This window comes from Natrix helvetica (assembly GCF_964273705.1).
Source record: "Natrix helvetica genome assembly, chromosome: 5".
NCBI lineage: Eukaryota > Metazoa > Chordata > Lepidosauria > Squamata > Natricidae > Natrix > Natrix helvetica.
This window is the reverse complement of record NC_138551.1, coordinates 26,504,676-26,519,969: the sequence shown is the minus strand read 5'-3', so window position 1 is coordinate 26,519,969 and position 15,294 is coordinate 26,504,676. Positions and strand designations below refer to the sequence as shown.

Below are 15,294 nucleotides of genomic sequence, written 5' to 3'. Positions count from 1 at the left end.
TATTATAAAGTGATCAGCCCTCCAATTGTACCCATGTCCTGATGTATGTATAATGTACACTAGAACTGTGTTATCTCTTATTTTACATTTGGCTTGTGCCCACTTAGGAAGCGATAGATGCAATAAATTGTATTGTGTTGTGTATTTCATTATTAATTAACATGTTTGCCTACTCTCAAGTGGGTAAAAGCTTTGTAAAGATTTCTGAAACACACACAACAGTGGTAATCCAGGACAAGAATAACTGTAATAACTTAGCTTCTATACTTCTGTAGGAAGTTATCATCCAGCCCTCTCCCAGAAAAATGAAATATCCTAGGAAATATTGGAAAGGCAGAATATTTCTCTGGATATGAAAAGAAACATGTTTCAAAAAGACAAGGTAACTCTCCCTGCAGCTTCCTGCCCCCACCGTTTGTCCATGAGCCATTAAAACCTGAGCCAGTCCCTTTACATAATAAAAGAGTTCTCCCCTTCAGCTCCAGGGGGATGGGAATGAAGGCATGATAATATAAGCCTTTACTCAACTGACCACATGGCATCTGAACTCAACCAAACCTGGATTCAAAAGTCAGCCTAGAGGGTTGCCCTTGCATGGGCCCATGTGAGTCTGACAACCAATCAGAATACATTTCTTACACAGGAACAGGAAACAGATAGGTGGGGCCGAACAGATTATAAAAAGCCCTGCAAGCCCTTCTTCGGCCCTTCTTCATTTCATTTCATTTTCATTTTATTTGATTTCTAGACTGCCCCCTCTCCCCGAAGGGACTCTTCCCTTTTCTTCCCTTTTCTTCTTCTTCATCCAACACCTGGAAGCATGTGATCACCTTTTTCCCCAGGACCTCCAGCCATGCGGTCCTGTCCTCCATTAAAACATTAAACCATCTTTGTAAGCAGCCTCCATGCCTCCAGTGTATTTTTCCCCACTTGGGGGCGAACCTAGAAGGACATTTCTTCCAACACTTCTTTTTCAAGCTCAAGACAGTTTAATTAAGAATAAAACTAATTTTTTAAAATTCTATCCGCTCTTTGCACCTTCCTTTTTGTGCACAAGATAGATAGCGTTCATAATTTACCATCATTTAAAAAAGGAAAAAATGGCTTTTTGGTAGACATGCTGTATAAAAAGATTCTGCCACATATTCCCCATCAATGCCATAAAGTTACAGTAAGTAATTCTTGGGTTCCAGATGGCACATCCAGAGTCTTTTTCTGTTGATCGCATTACAAATCTCCAAATAGTATTTCACCGGAGATATCAGTTTGATTGCAAAAGTGTAAAAATAAGTTTATACGGTTTCTTTCATTAGTTTCATTTGCTGTTTGTACAAAAATATTTTAAATGCTCAGTAGTAATGCTCATAGTGGCTAGAAATGCCATTACCAACAAGTTATCATTTACTATGTTATAATTGGGCATCTGCCATCCTTATCCCCACTTTTATACCAAATTGTCATCCACAAATGATGATACAACTTGCTTGGAACAAGCACAATTTTATAATAAATACAATACATATTAATAGATTAGTTTAACGGTCACCAAAATCAGAAACCATACAATTTATGTGGTATGAAAAAAAAATCACATTCAAAATAGAAGTGCTTTGTTTATACTGCCAAGCATCCTTTAGAAAATAATCTTGTGCAAATATACACAAATGGCAAGCCTCCATTTTACCTGATTATGACTCCACAGCGTTCACATGAAGACTTTTTTTGTTTTTCGTAGCTGCAAGAGGTTGGTTTTGAGACTCAGAGTTGAGTGCAGCTTTGACTGTTGCATTAGTCTTGCGTTTGAGGGCACAAGAAGTGGAAAGCTATAGAATCAACGTTTTAGGCAGTGACCCTGAAGCTCTTAATTACAGGGCCAAGTATAAAGAATTTGAGGAATGCAGACTAAAGTAGCCTAAAAATTACCAAGAGCTTGATCAGGTGACCAGAAAGAACTAAAAGCAGTTATATCTGAATGAACGCCTTTGTTCCTGCAACAAAATTTTACAAAAGGTCTTCAACTTGAGCATTTTGTTTTTATGTGGATGAAAGAGTGCTCTCTGTTGGTGAAAAACTATCCTCTCCTAGGGAGACACCCCAGTGAGTTTTTATTGTTCTTTTAAAGAAACCAAATGAATGAAACTACTGTGGAGAAGACCATTTTCTCCAAAGAATAATTTTGCTAGGAATACAAAGTGTGACTGAAGTTACTCATACCCTTTCCTTATGAACATTTATAAATAAGATCCTGAAATTAATGACATTAATAATAAATGTTTTGTACACTGTGAAATCATTCTATATGTTTAGATAAATATACATTTGTGTATGTGTATGCTTTTTTGTGTCTATCAAATAACTCATTGGATAAGAAGAAGCAGGAACATTCAAAAGCAAAACCTAGATTTTGTTTCTTTTTATGGCTAGGGATGCTAGATGTGATCTATTGTGTTTTATTTTTTCCAGCTAAATTCCCCTGTAGCTATATGACATTCACTTAGAACTAGAAAAAGGAAACTGATAAAGTAAAAATGATTTGTTACGGCCATTATGACAGGTTTCAGGCTGTGAAAAGGATAGGGCCGTTTGCATGAAAATCTACATTCCAAATTTTAATTATTTGCTTTTATTTTATTTTGTTTTGTTTTGTTTATCTGTCTGTTATAACTTCAGAGCAGAGAGAACATTATTTCATATACCAGCTTCATTCTTCCAGAAAGGTTTTGCCCAAGGTAATAGGGCAGGGGGGAAATATTTTTTTTGCAGTTATAGCAACAAAAATGTTTCTGCACTAGGCTGTTTCATAAGAAGTCAAAGGTGAACATTCCAGAATTATAATGCATTGCCAAATGTGGTTTGTTCAAACTTCCCCCTAATACTTAACTTGTACCAATTTTTTTCAACAAAAATAACTCCCCTTATTAACTGAACAAGAATTTTATCTGCCTTTATGACATCATGATAGTTTTTTTTAATGCATTCTTTAACTTGCTGGTCTGTTGATTGTTTTTTCCTCTTAAGGAGAACACATTCACTTTATTTGTCTTAAAGGAACCTTTTGTTCTATATCTGCATGGGGCAACTTCATGTAAAGTTGTATCAGAGAATGGAATGGTTTCCTCACCAGTGTGGCAGTCAGAATTAAGGTTCCAAATCATAGTAAGGAATGATGAATTCTCCCTCATTCTTGTTGTGTTATTCCTTCTTCCAGCATTCAATACAATACAATACAATAGTAGAGTTGGAAGGGACCTTGGAGGTCTTCTAGTCCAACCCCCTGCCTAGGCAGGAAACCCTATACCGTTTCAGACAAATGGCTATCCAACATCTTCTTAAAGACTTCCAATGTTGGGGCATTCACAACTTCTGGAGGCAAGCTGTTCCACTGATTAATTGTTCTAACTGTCAGGAAATTTCTCCTCAGTTCTAAGTTGCTTCTCTCCTTGATTAGTTTCCACCCATTGCTTCTTGTTCTACCCTCAGTTGCCTTGGAGAATAGTTTGACTCCCTCTTCTTTGTGGCAACCCCTGAGATATTGGAACACTGCTATCATGTCTCCCCTATTCAGTATATTGCCTGGTGTTTATTATATAGCTCTGTGCTCCTAAGTACCCAATTTTACTTAGGCTTTCCAAATTAATTCTTAGTTGAGTTCTCTATGATAAAAATTATATGTCATGGATTGGGGAATCCTACTTTGTGTATGTTATGTTACTCAAGACACAGATGTGAAACATACAGTTTTATATATTTTCTGAGAGCAGAGTGTCATCAGAATTTATGTTTTGCCTAACTCATCGAACGAAAGACTGCCAGTCTGTTGTAAGAAGGCATTTCCTGATTGATTTCCTTTTGTCTATTATTAGTGCCTTTTAGAAGATAATACACTTGCCATCATGTGAAGACTAAAGTAGTAACCAACAAGTCCCATGCTGGAGATTACCATTATGTAAACATACAACTTCTTGGCTCCAAGGACACAAAGCACAATATCTGGATATTGTAACAGTAATCAAGAAGCCCCAAGTAAAGGCAATAAAGCTCATGCAATCTTCTCACTGATAGCAGGTAATCAACTATCATGTAAGGCTTCATTCTTGTCTACAATAAAGATTCTCATCTAGGACAGATATGTCTGTGAGTCTTCTACAGATGTAGATGAAAAGCAAAGTTAACCTGTAAACTCTTGCAAATCTTTGATTCATTATTGAATCCTAGTCATGCAAAAAACAAAACCCTTAGTTATATCTTGGCCTAAACACGCTTAAAAATTCTGTAAAAGAATAACAAACTACTGACGAAAGATACTTCATTGTAGATTAAAGAGAAGAGTAAAACAACAATTTAAAGAATTTAAGCACAATGGCAAAAAACTGGATTAGAATTTAACTTCAGAAAGTTTTTGAATTGATTAAGGGGAGAAACGTTTTTGTTAAAGTGCTTTAGAAATAAATAAATAAGGCATATCTTTGTGGAATACAGATTGCTTAGTATTTTAGTGATTCTTAAAATGTACAACCTTTTACAGAAATTAGAAATAAAAGAAGAACAAGTTAAACAGTGTGTAATAAAATGGTCCAAGAATTTTGGTTAAAATATATAGATATATAAATATATCAACGGGAGAAGGAGTGGTGGCTGTCTAACCCACACTTTTCTGTTTTATAAGTAGTAGGTTGTGGTCTACTTTATCAAATGCCTTACTGAAGTCAAAATAAATTATATCTACAGCATTTTTCTAGCCTACTAAGAACACAAATAATGCAATAAGACTTAATGCTATTGTTGAAACAAAAGTATGTCCTAAAATACAAAAATGTTACAACTTCTAGTTTGAACTGACTAAATCCTGACCCCAACTGACTTGGGGTCACTGAACTTGGTTCTTGCATCTTTGTTAGCTAGATAAATCAGATCATTGCAGCAGTTATAGCTCACCAATTAAAAGTGTCATACTCACGGGTTTTTTTCATGCAGTTACTCTACTTAAAATATTAAAATTAAAATGTGAACCAGCTTAATATCAAGTGTTAAATAAAAATGAAGACACTAGTGATACTTTAGACTTAGTTATATTACTGTAGCTCCTTAAAAGTAGTCAGACCACTAAATAACAAGTGTACATATGAGGGTAGATCTGGAGAAATGGTAGAAGAATCACAAATGTTAAATTTTGCACTACTGTTGCATATCACTCAATATTCATTTTTCTGTTTAAAAAATGGGATGTTGAAGCACATGTTGCAGTCATAACAGTATACCACCATGCAGATCACAGATCTTTGGGATAACATCTAGCAAACCTCATATATGTTAGTGATGAAATTCTTGAATCTTGTGACCAGAATAACAGAATGCATATGATGATACTACCTCTTACAGTTTACATTTGCTCATTAGGAACGGTGAGCAGGTTCCAGATCTGTAGATAGCCTTGCATTCCAGAAAAGCTTTCATACTGAAGATTTTGAGAGTGACTCAAAAGAGTACAACAGTTGATTCTGCCCATCAGAGTTTACTTTGAGTTCAGTTTCATAGCAATCTCTCGGTTCTGTTGTCCGTAGCCAGCTGGGCTTCTACTGCAGAAACTTCATTATAAGACAATACAATTTTTGTTCTCCTAAACAAAAGCTGTCCCTGTATTAAAAATCTCATATTTCAGTACTTTGGACAGGAAATGGTGTAAGATAAATATAGCACCCTGAAGCCTTGAAGGAAAATTCGGCACAATTTATCTCTACTTACAATGAAATATCAGAACCTGCTTCACCTTCTAATAGTGTTTCGAAAATTTACTGCTTACAGACACTACCTATAAAAACATAATAGCATCAATACAGCAAGTTCACATTTAAGTATCCATAGCACATCCCATCCTATGAAAACTCTCAAGTCTCCATTACTATAGTTAGATTTTCTGCTGCCTCAGAGATCAGCTTATGGGTTTTGACATGCAGCCATTTGAAGCCAAACATCTCCTATGTCAGGCCCACAATTAATTATTCATTCTTGAAAAAGCTAATACAAATGCATGTTGGTTTACATTTGTTCATTACCTCACAGAAAGAGGGGGGAGGGAAGGTTTAATAATTCAACATACAATGGTCAGCCTTTGGAGAAATTCTGATAAAATTCATTATAACTGTCAGAGACTCTGAGCCTACTTCCTTCCTCTGGTATGCGAGGCTACTGATTTCATATTCTGCCTTGTCAAACTAACCATACAGTCTATTCAATTATTCTGGCGTTGTCATGTAGAATCAAGCAAGTAAATACCCTCTCCCACATTTCTCCCTAATTCCTCTATTTAAAAACCAGATTGCAAAACGTGTACCTGAAATGAATCAAGCATTGAAGTTGATTTGCAAGTATGAATTAACGTGGTTGCCATACTGTAGGGATACTGTTAGGAGTTTTATTTTCTCCCTTCTAAAAGGAGATGAGAGGTTCTCAATTCAGTTAATGAATAAACCTTTAACCATAACAAAGATCATTTAGAGGTTAATATAAGTCACAGAGCTTGTTTTTAGGAATAGCAAAACAAGTTAAAAATAGGTAATACAAATACGCGAGGCTAAAAGAAAAGGAAGGTACAGACCCCACAAAACTACTGTTTGAAATTGTGCCAAATCTGCATTTCAAAATAAAAACAGGTCTAGAAACCTTACATTCTTTAATATGATAAAGTCTATTGTTACAATGGCCCTGACTTCAAAAGGTAATAATCTTGAGAGACTCAGTAGGTCAAAGACATCATGAGAAAATTCACATAGAACATTAGAAGCATAATAAGTAGGGACTATTTCTTTGAAGAGGTATACATCAGATGCAGAAGGACACAGTGGCTCAGTGGCTAAGACACTGAGCTTGTCGATCAGAAATGTCAGCAGTTGGGCGGTTTGAATCCCTAATGCCACGTAACTGAGTGAGCTTCCGTTACTTGTCCCAGCTTCTGCCAACCTAGCAGTTCGAAAGCACATAAAAAATGCAAGTAGAAAAATAGGGACTACTTTGAAGGTAACAGCGTTCCGTGCGCCTTCAGCACTTAGTCATGCCAGCCACATGGCCATGGAGATGTCTTTGGACAGCGCTGGCTTTTTGGCTTTGAAATGGAGATGAGCACCGCCTCCTAGAGTCAGGAACAACTAGCACATATGTATGAGGGGAACCTTTACATTTACCTTTACATCATATGTGCTGACACACTCTCAAATCTTTGTATGGGCTTTCTAAAATCCTGTTTCACTGCTTCATATTATCTTGGCCCACACAGTAAGTTTATATACTTACTAATTGATATACGGTACTTATTGTGTGATCAAAGAATGCATTTCATCATAAAATATAGCTAAATTAACCTAAACCTTATAAAATTATTAGACCAAGCTATCATTATCAACTTAAATCTAAGTGATTTCAGTGGGACTAAAGCATGACTACCCAGTTTGAGTAGTGGTTAAAGCATCAGGCTAGAAATCGGGAGATTGTGAGTTCTAATCCTGCGTTAGGCACAAAGTCACCTTGGGCCAATCACTTTCTCTCAGCCCCAGGAAGGTAAGGTAAAGGCAAAGCACTTCTGAAAAAACTTGCCAAGAAAACTTGTTCTGCAAATTGAACTCGATTGAACGGACAGGGTGAGGTGGGGGCAGCATGACTTATTCTCATTCCACCCTATTGGATATGTCAACACGCTGTACTAGAACATAACATTTAAACTTCGTATGATTGGTGAACTTACCCACTGTTTTTTTCTAAATGCTTAGTATTGGGTAAAAACAATGCATTCTTATGTATTGTTTTGGTTGGAAAGGAAAGCTAGTGACTCCACAGACAGTGGGAAAAGGTTTCTTCCCAAAATTGAAATTAATTGGTTGACATAAAATACTTAAAAAATACTTGAGAGAAGATATAATTTTTGTAAGGTGGACATATTAAAATTGTTAATTTCCCTAGTGTGATTGGTACCCACTTATCCTATATATAGAAAATAATCTCTTAGCCCCATTTCTTGATTATTTGCTTCTATCTTTTAGATAATAAAATACACCTTAGCAGGCAAATTACCAAGATTCCTATGGGGTGAGCTATATGTTCAACTATATATTAGTTCCTAACCAGGCTATTCAAATTGGTTGAATACATTAGTAGGACAGGAAGGGCTAAAGCAGAGTATTAAAATTCACATTCTATGGATGGAAGGTTCCAGATTCTATGACTCACATCTTTGAAAGAAGCTTCTAGAATATTCTGAGGAATATTTGCCAATTTTCTGAACTAGATAGACCAATGAGTTTATCATAAAGAATCTTTACAATTTATCAATGAGAGTACATGTACATTCACACCAGAATTTGTTCAAAATAGGGAAAAAAGTATTTTAGTATAATCCAGATTTACTCAGAAGAATATTTCAGACAATTCAAAGTAACTACTGTAAGTACATTAAAATGCAAACAGAAGTAAAGATTATAAATAAGACCTTGCTGGCAAATCATGCCCAAGTTAATTTTATTTATGTTAAGCAATAATCTTTTGGCATTTTAAAATTTAAACCTCAAGTTTTGAGTAGAAAGTTCACAGGTAAAAGTGACAAATCCAGTAAGAGGATCAATATTTTCACTGAGCAGTTTTGGTTTATACTATTTCAGAAGGTGGTTACAATTTAAAAATAAATAAATAAACAAATAAATAAAAATGCTCCCTGGACACAGTTATCTAAGATTAACATCATTGTTTTTCAGATTTTTAAAAAAGTGTTTAGTGATTGGTTATTCTTAGTTTCTCTCTTTACCTAACAGTACTTAAAACAGGAAATAACATATGCATTTATAATAAATCATAAGTAAAAAACACATTAAAAACATAACATGCCCCTATAATTTTAAAATATTGTTCCCACCTGCAATCTGAAATCAGAAGTCTATCAGATGACTCCATATAAATTGTAGATCCAATTCTGAATTAGCCAGGAATATGGGGTTGAACAGCATTAATTTTCAGTGTGCATGTAACATCAAATTATATCAAACAATTAAAACTATAAGCATAGAATTACAAATGTTGCTAACAGACTGGAAAGCATGGCTAGTCAGCTGTCTTCTGGTTGCAAGATCAAGTTACATACTGAAATTATCTACCTGCACGGAGAGCTAATTGAGCTGAATGTTCTATTGGCCAAGAGAAACACCCTTTATCTTGCTTGTGTTACCAATCCAGAGAGCGTTGTTAATTGAACTGCATACTTGATCTTTTGAGCACTCTTGGGCTAACTGAGCCAAACTGCATTTTTGATTGCTGAATTCTTAGGCTGCTAAGAAGGAACTGGGTGTGAGGAGAGGCTGAACTTTTCTGTCACTTGAAATATATGCTTTAGTACAGAATGTTTGACTAGTTCTGCTGCATTCTTCACAAATGAAAATGTTGCTTACTTTTCTTAATAGATGTAAAAAAAACCTTCAGGAATTGCATTATGGCTACATGCTTTGAACAAACATTTACAAGTACTCTTAAAGTTAGTAGTAAAATTTAAGTATTAAGAGAATGCTATTTCTGCTGTACAACTGATTTATTGATTTGTGGGATAGGTGATCTAGATCAGTGGTTCTGAACCTTTTCTTCACCATTGACAAATACCTTTTGTGGCCATGCACCAAGACTTAACTCGACTTAAATTATAACATTTCTTCAAAACTTTGTGGACCCTCTGTGATGACATTGCAGCTCCCTAGGGGTCCATGGACCACAGGTTGAGAACCACTGATCTAGATAGCTTCAAGCTCTTTATAATGGGTTCAGTCTCCAGTGTCCCCAGTTTAAAGGAGCAAGCAAAAACTCTTGGAAAAATTAACACTAGGCTAGACAAATAAACAGCTTGATCTGACAGACTTATTTCTTATATTTTTGTGGTTAAAAAATGAAGTTGAGGAATTCAGTGTAAAAAAAAAAGCAGATCGTGAAAAGTAATGCTTAAGACAAAAACTCAAGGGTGACATTGAAAAAAACCAAAGCATATACATTGTTAAAATGCCTAAATTGAATAACATTAACAACTTTTGGATGATATGAGTTAAAATTCTAGAAGCTGATAGTGTCATTAAGAGTTTGAGGTTTTTTTTAATTCAAGAAGATTGAGAATAGAAAACATTTTTTTAAGGAAAACTGATGAATTTTACTAAATGGAAAGGAAAAAATGGCTAGAAGAAATATGAATATTTTGAAATAAAAGCACACACAATGTGTATGTATTAAGTATTGTAGTAAAATAAAAAGGACAAAGATGAAGAAGTAAATATTTTCTATGGGTATACCATATCTTCATATGGATTGACTCAGATTTATGAGTCACAAGTTCATTTTTTGCAAAATCAATGGGGAAACCAGATTCACTTTACAGCTCTGTGACTAACTTAACAATTGCAGTAATTCACTTAATAACTGTGGCAAGGTGGGTCGTAAAATGGGGCAAAACTCACTTAACAACTGTCTCAGATAGCAATGGAAATTTTGGACTCAATTGTAGTCCAACTGTTGTAAATTGAGACTCCCTGTAATCTTAGTTCAAACCTTAACATCATGGTTAAAAGATTCAAATAGAAAATGGAATGTGTCATTTGGAGAACATATGTGTTAAACTAGATTGACAGACAACCTGACATTCTCAAAACTATCTCAGAATAATGGGTAGAGCAACAAACATCTGCTCAAAAATATTTACTCTTGTAGAACAAAATCTACCTAAGAAACAAGGTGCCCAATAAAAAATGGCTACTGCAGATATATAGATCTTAGCCACATTTGTCCCTTGCTGTCTTAAAATTGTCCCTTGCCATCTTAACCCTATCTCATTATACTCATTTTTGATAAAAACATTGTTAGTTCACTATTATTCTCTGAAATTGCCATTATTTTAAAATGATACAAAACTTCTTGTACAGAAATAAAGCAGACTAAATTTCCACTATATTGTAGAGAATCAATTTTTCTCATAAAGTTAAAAAAATAAACCAATAATCTCTATTACATAAACCAAAGAAATGGTTCCTCATATTCACAATATAGCTTTCTAGCATTGTCCCTGAGGTCTGAATTTATCAAGTGCCCAAGTTTACACATTGCATAAAAACTGAGAAACAGAAAATTGAGCATTGGCCTTTCAGGCCCAGCTCAGTAGTAAAAGCGATTGAATTTTGCTGTCAAGTACATTAGGGAGAAAGATCACAAAACAGAGATAAATCAGATTAACACTCTAAAAGATAAATGGTATTTCAGCCAAATTTAATTTTATTTTTGAAATGTGCAAACTCATCAAAAGCCTTTACTGTACATCAAATACATGATACTGCACTCTGAAATTCATTATGGAATCTTCATAAACTTTCTTCAATCGGGTTAATAATGTCTCCACCCAATTCCATAGCAAACTGTATAGACATTAATTCTCTTTATCTAAGAAATGATGTGAAAATCCAGTCAAACTGGAAGTTTATGGAGATTCTCAGTCATCCAGGTCACGGTTGTCCTAAAGGTGCTTTTTTCAAGAGGCAACTGGACTTTCTGGTTTTTCTTTGAAGATGTTTCGCTCAAAAAGGCCATCTATGTCAAAACTGAACTATCATAAACTCTCTCAACAGAGAGAATACACCATCTATCTCCACTCTATAACACATTGCGTTCAACAGTTCCAAGAAGGCTCCACACCCATTTGCACTACTCAGGTGACCCCAACGACAAAGATAAACCTCCAGGCGGCCTCAACAACTTGCTAAAAGAATGAAAATGACCAGCTATCTGCAAGGACTATAAATCCTTCCATTCCCCACCATCCAGTCAGAGTGAAGAAGCTTTTTGTATGAGAAGGGAAACATTTTCAAAGAAAAACCAGAAAGTCTAGTTGCCTCTTGAAAAAAAGCACTTTTGGTCCAATTCAGTGGTGAAATTCAATTTTTTTACTACCAATTCTGTGGGCGTGGCTTGATGGGCATGGCAGGGGAAGGACACTGCAAAATCTCCATTCCCACCCCATTCCAGGGGAAAGATATCCCCATTCCCCTCCCTACTCCTGGGGGAAAGATATTGAAAAATCTTCATTCCCACCCCACTCTGGGGCCAGCCAGAGGTGGTATTTGCCAGTTCACTGAACTACTCAAAATTTCCGCTACCGGTTCTCCAGCATCTCTCAGAACCTGGTCCAATTGGGAAGGCAAAGTATATTGCCTTCTTACACCTTTTGTTTTTTGTTAGCTGGTTTCCCCCTCCCTTCTCTTCTCTTCACTTTTGAGATCCCTTCTACTGATCATCACTTAGGCTGAGGTAGGCTAGATGATAGGGAAATGTTTATCAATTGCACTTGCTATTATGACTCTATTATAAACCACATTCCAGATTCAAATAGAATGTGCTTTGAAGTATTTTTTGGTAGGGCTATTTCGTTTCTGCTTTATTCATGTGCTTTACAAAGAAATCTGGTTAGCAACTGTGGGATGCTAAATGCTGAATGACTTAGACTGAGCAATGGCTGAACTGCTCTTCTGTGCACAAGATTAAAAACAACAACAACCAGATGCATTTTAAAAATAATGGTACCTAAACCCAAGAGAACTTTGAACTTATTTTTTTTAAAGAATACATGAACATTTCATATTTATGTGCTAAGAAGGAATTATTTAGAGATCTAATACAGTGAATTGAATTTGCCTGGCCTTTTCTTCGGCATAAAAATGATCATAAAGGTAATATTATGTATCCTTACTTATTTAATATTCTAATCACAACTGCAGATAGTTTTATAGTTAAAATATTTACAATATTTTTAAGAGAGAAAATAATTGTCTGTATTAGTTATGTATGTACAATGCATTTGTTTCTTTCTAGACTCGTGATTGTTTTATCTAACTTGGTCACTGAATTTTATTTGCATTTAACACTTACAGTAATAGTAAAGCTAATGTTCTGACCTAACATATCAACCTTCCTCTTGATACAACTATGTATCTGTCCATGAGAAGGCAAAACCAACTCCTTATTCTATTGAAAGGCTATTTTTTCTATTTCAGAGAATTTTTTTTAAAAAGGTGAAGAAAGGTTTCTTCTTATGGAGGTAATTTTTCTAGTAATTCTATTTTCTAGAATTAATGTTAGCAATAATCTTGTCAATACTGAGTGCGTTATTTTGATTAACATTAATGTAAAAAGTAGCTTGGCTGTACACACATTGTGCCTCCAGATGTTTAGACTAGAAACATACCACACAATTCAGAGCAGATATAAGCCTTTTTGCATATCCTCTTTCTGTTACACACACCTTTTCGCTCACAAGGTGGCACTCACAATCTAGTTCTCTGCATGTATTGTACTTGTTAACAATACATATTGAAGCTTCAGAATATGAATTTTGACCATACACATTAAAATAGGGGTCCAGATCATTCTGAAAGAATCATCTTATTCTAATAAAAAGTGCCATACTAAGCAAGAATCTTATTTTTGTTTTTGAAAATACCAGGTCGTTTTATGGTTTGTATTGGCTATAGCAATATCAAATATCACTCCACAGCACTCTCTGAGCAATTTACAAATGTCAGCAATTTGCTCTCAACCATCTTGATCCTCATTTTACTGACCTTAGAAGGATGGAAAGCTGAAACAACCTTGAGCCGGTCAGGATCAAACTCTGGGCTGTGGGAAGAGTTAGTCTACAATACTACATTCTAACCACTGCACCACCAACAGTCCTTTTCCATTCTGTACCTTTCCCATTTCTTCACTCCTCACTTTAGTTTGGTGCAGCTATCACTCTAATTCTAAAGATTGGTATTACATCTAAAATCTGCTGGTGGGAAAAGAAGTGAATGTTAAAGGGTTCTAATTTGAGGTGGGTGAACAGTTACTTTAGAGTTGTTCAAAGTTTATACAAAAATCATATTGAAAATAGATTTTAAAAGAAAACATAGATGCTGTTATAAATATAACAAGTTGTTATTATCACAGTCATGCATTTCTCTAGATTGTTAGATTTTTTTCAGCAGAACATTTTTGAAAATGATGTATTGATTGAAAATCATGCATTGATCAAATTTAGACTGTTAAAAGATTAGGAGCAGATAAACACATACTTCATTTATAAGCAATATGTTGTATTATTTTCATTCAATCAAACTTCCTTAGTAAGAACTAGGAGCAAGTTTACCAATATACATAACATGGTCGTGTTTATTTTAAAAAATGAAGATACAATACACTATTTCAAGAAAAGATGCGGCTTTTTAAAAGAAGAAATGAGTATGAGAGAAAATTCTTTAGTATTTCAGAAAGAAAAATTCTTTAATGAAGAAAGGTACAGCATGTGTGCCTACTCTGAAGCATCTTTCTGCTTTTGGACTGAAACATCCAAAGGTTGGCTGTTTCAAGATTTTGAGCATTTATTCATGCATTTATGATAAACAAAACCTGATTCAATTATATGTAATTATCTTGACTCTTTTTTTCAAGTTCATGTGGAAGCTTGGAAAAATAAAGTTTTAATGAACAAGATTTTATAGCTCATTCAGGATGTGAAGCATTTTCCAAATTATTTTGAAGCATATATAGTAATAATTGCTTTGTTACAGCACAAAAAATACTGTTGCTACTATAAGCAGCCAAAGTCTATGAAAATTTTACCAACCCTTATTTTTTTACCAGCATCTGGTATATGGAAGTGTATCTCAACATGAATGTCTCTCTTGATATCTTAACTGATCATCACAGCTAGAGCCATTGTACCATGAATTTTAAGGTCATTTTAATTATCAATCTAAGCAAGTGGTCAATGTCACTGGTAGACTAATAATGGAGAACATACTACAGATGCACACGTAACATTTGCTGCCATTAGTCTTATGAAGTTACAAAAATTAAAATTAAACTGGTTTAAAGTTTAAAGTTTAAACTGTCTACTGTGGACCTTACCCCATTCCTAAAAGGTACGTAAAGGGGGCGTGCATAAGTGCACCAGAGTGTCTAATGTCCTTGTCCTACTGTCCCCATCCATTTGTATTCATTCATTTCATTTATATCCATGTTTATATTTATACCTGCTATCTTGTACATGTTTGACAAACTAATAAATACAAATAGAAATACAAGTTCAGTTAATCAGGGAAACAAAAATAGTAATTAAAAAGTAATAGTTTAATTTACCAATGTAACAGTAACAAATATTTATTGTATGCTATTCATAGTCACCTTTGGTGAGATGGTCATCTAGATAAATTTGAGAAATAAATAAAGTAATACATAAATAAAGTAATAAACAAACAA

The 15,294-nt window shown here is 34.7% G+C and overlaps 1 protein-coding gene across 5 annotated transcripts in view; it reads right to left on the bottom strand.

The window, feature by feature from the left end:
- Window positions 1–9,136, bottom strand: part of VEPH1 (ventricular zone expressed PH domain containing 1) — a 153,802-nt gene extending 144,666 nt beyond the window's left edge. Inside the window, exon 1 of one of the 5 annotated variants that reach the window (XM_081956340.1) lies at window positions 8,897–9,136. The gene's annotated coding sequence lies outside the window, so the exon portion shown is untranslated. Of the gene's footprint in view, window positions 1–1,684; window positions 1,821–6,331; window positions 6,373–8,896 lie in introns of those variants that run through there. The other 4 variants (XM_081956339.1, XM_081956335.1, XM_081956337.1 and 1 more) reach the window with 4 other exon arrangements.
- Between the last annotated feature and the right edge of the window lie 6,158 nt (window positions 9,137–15,294).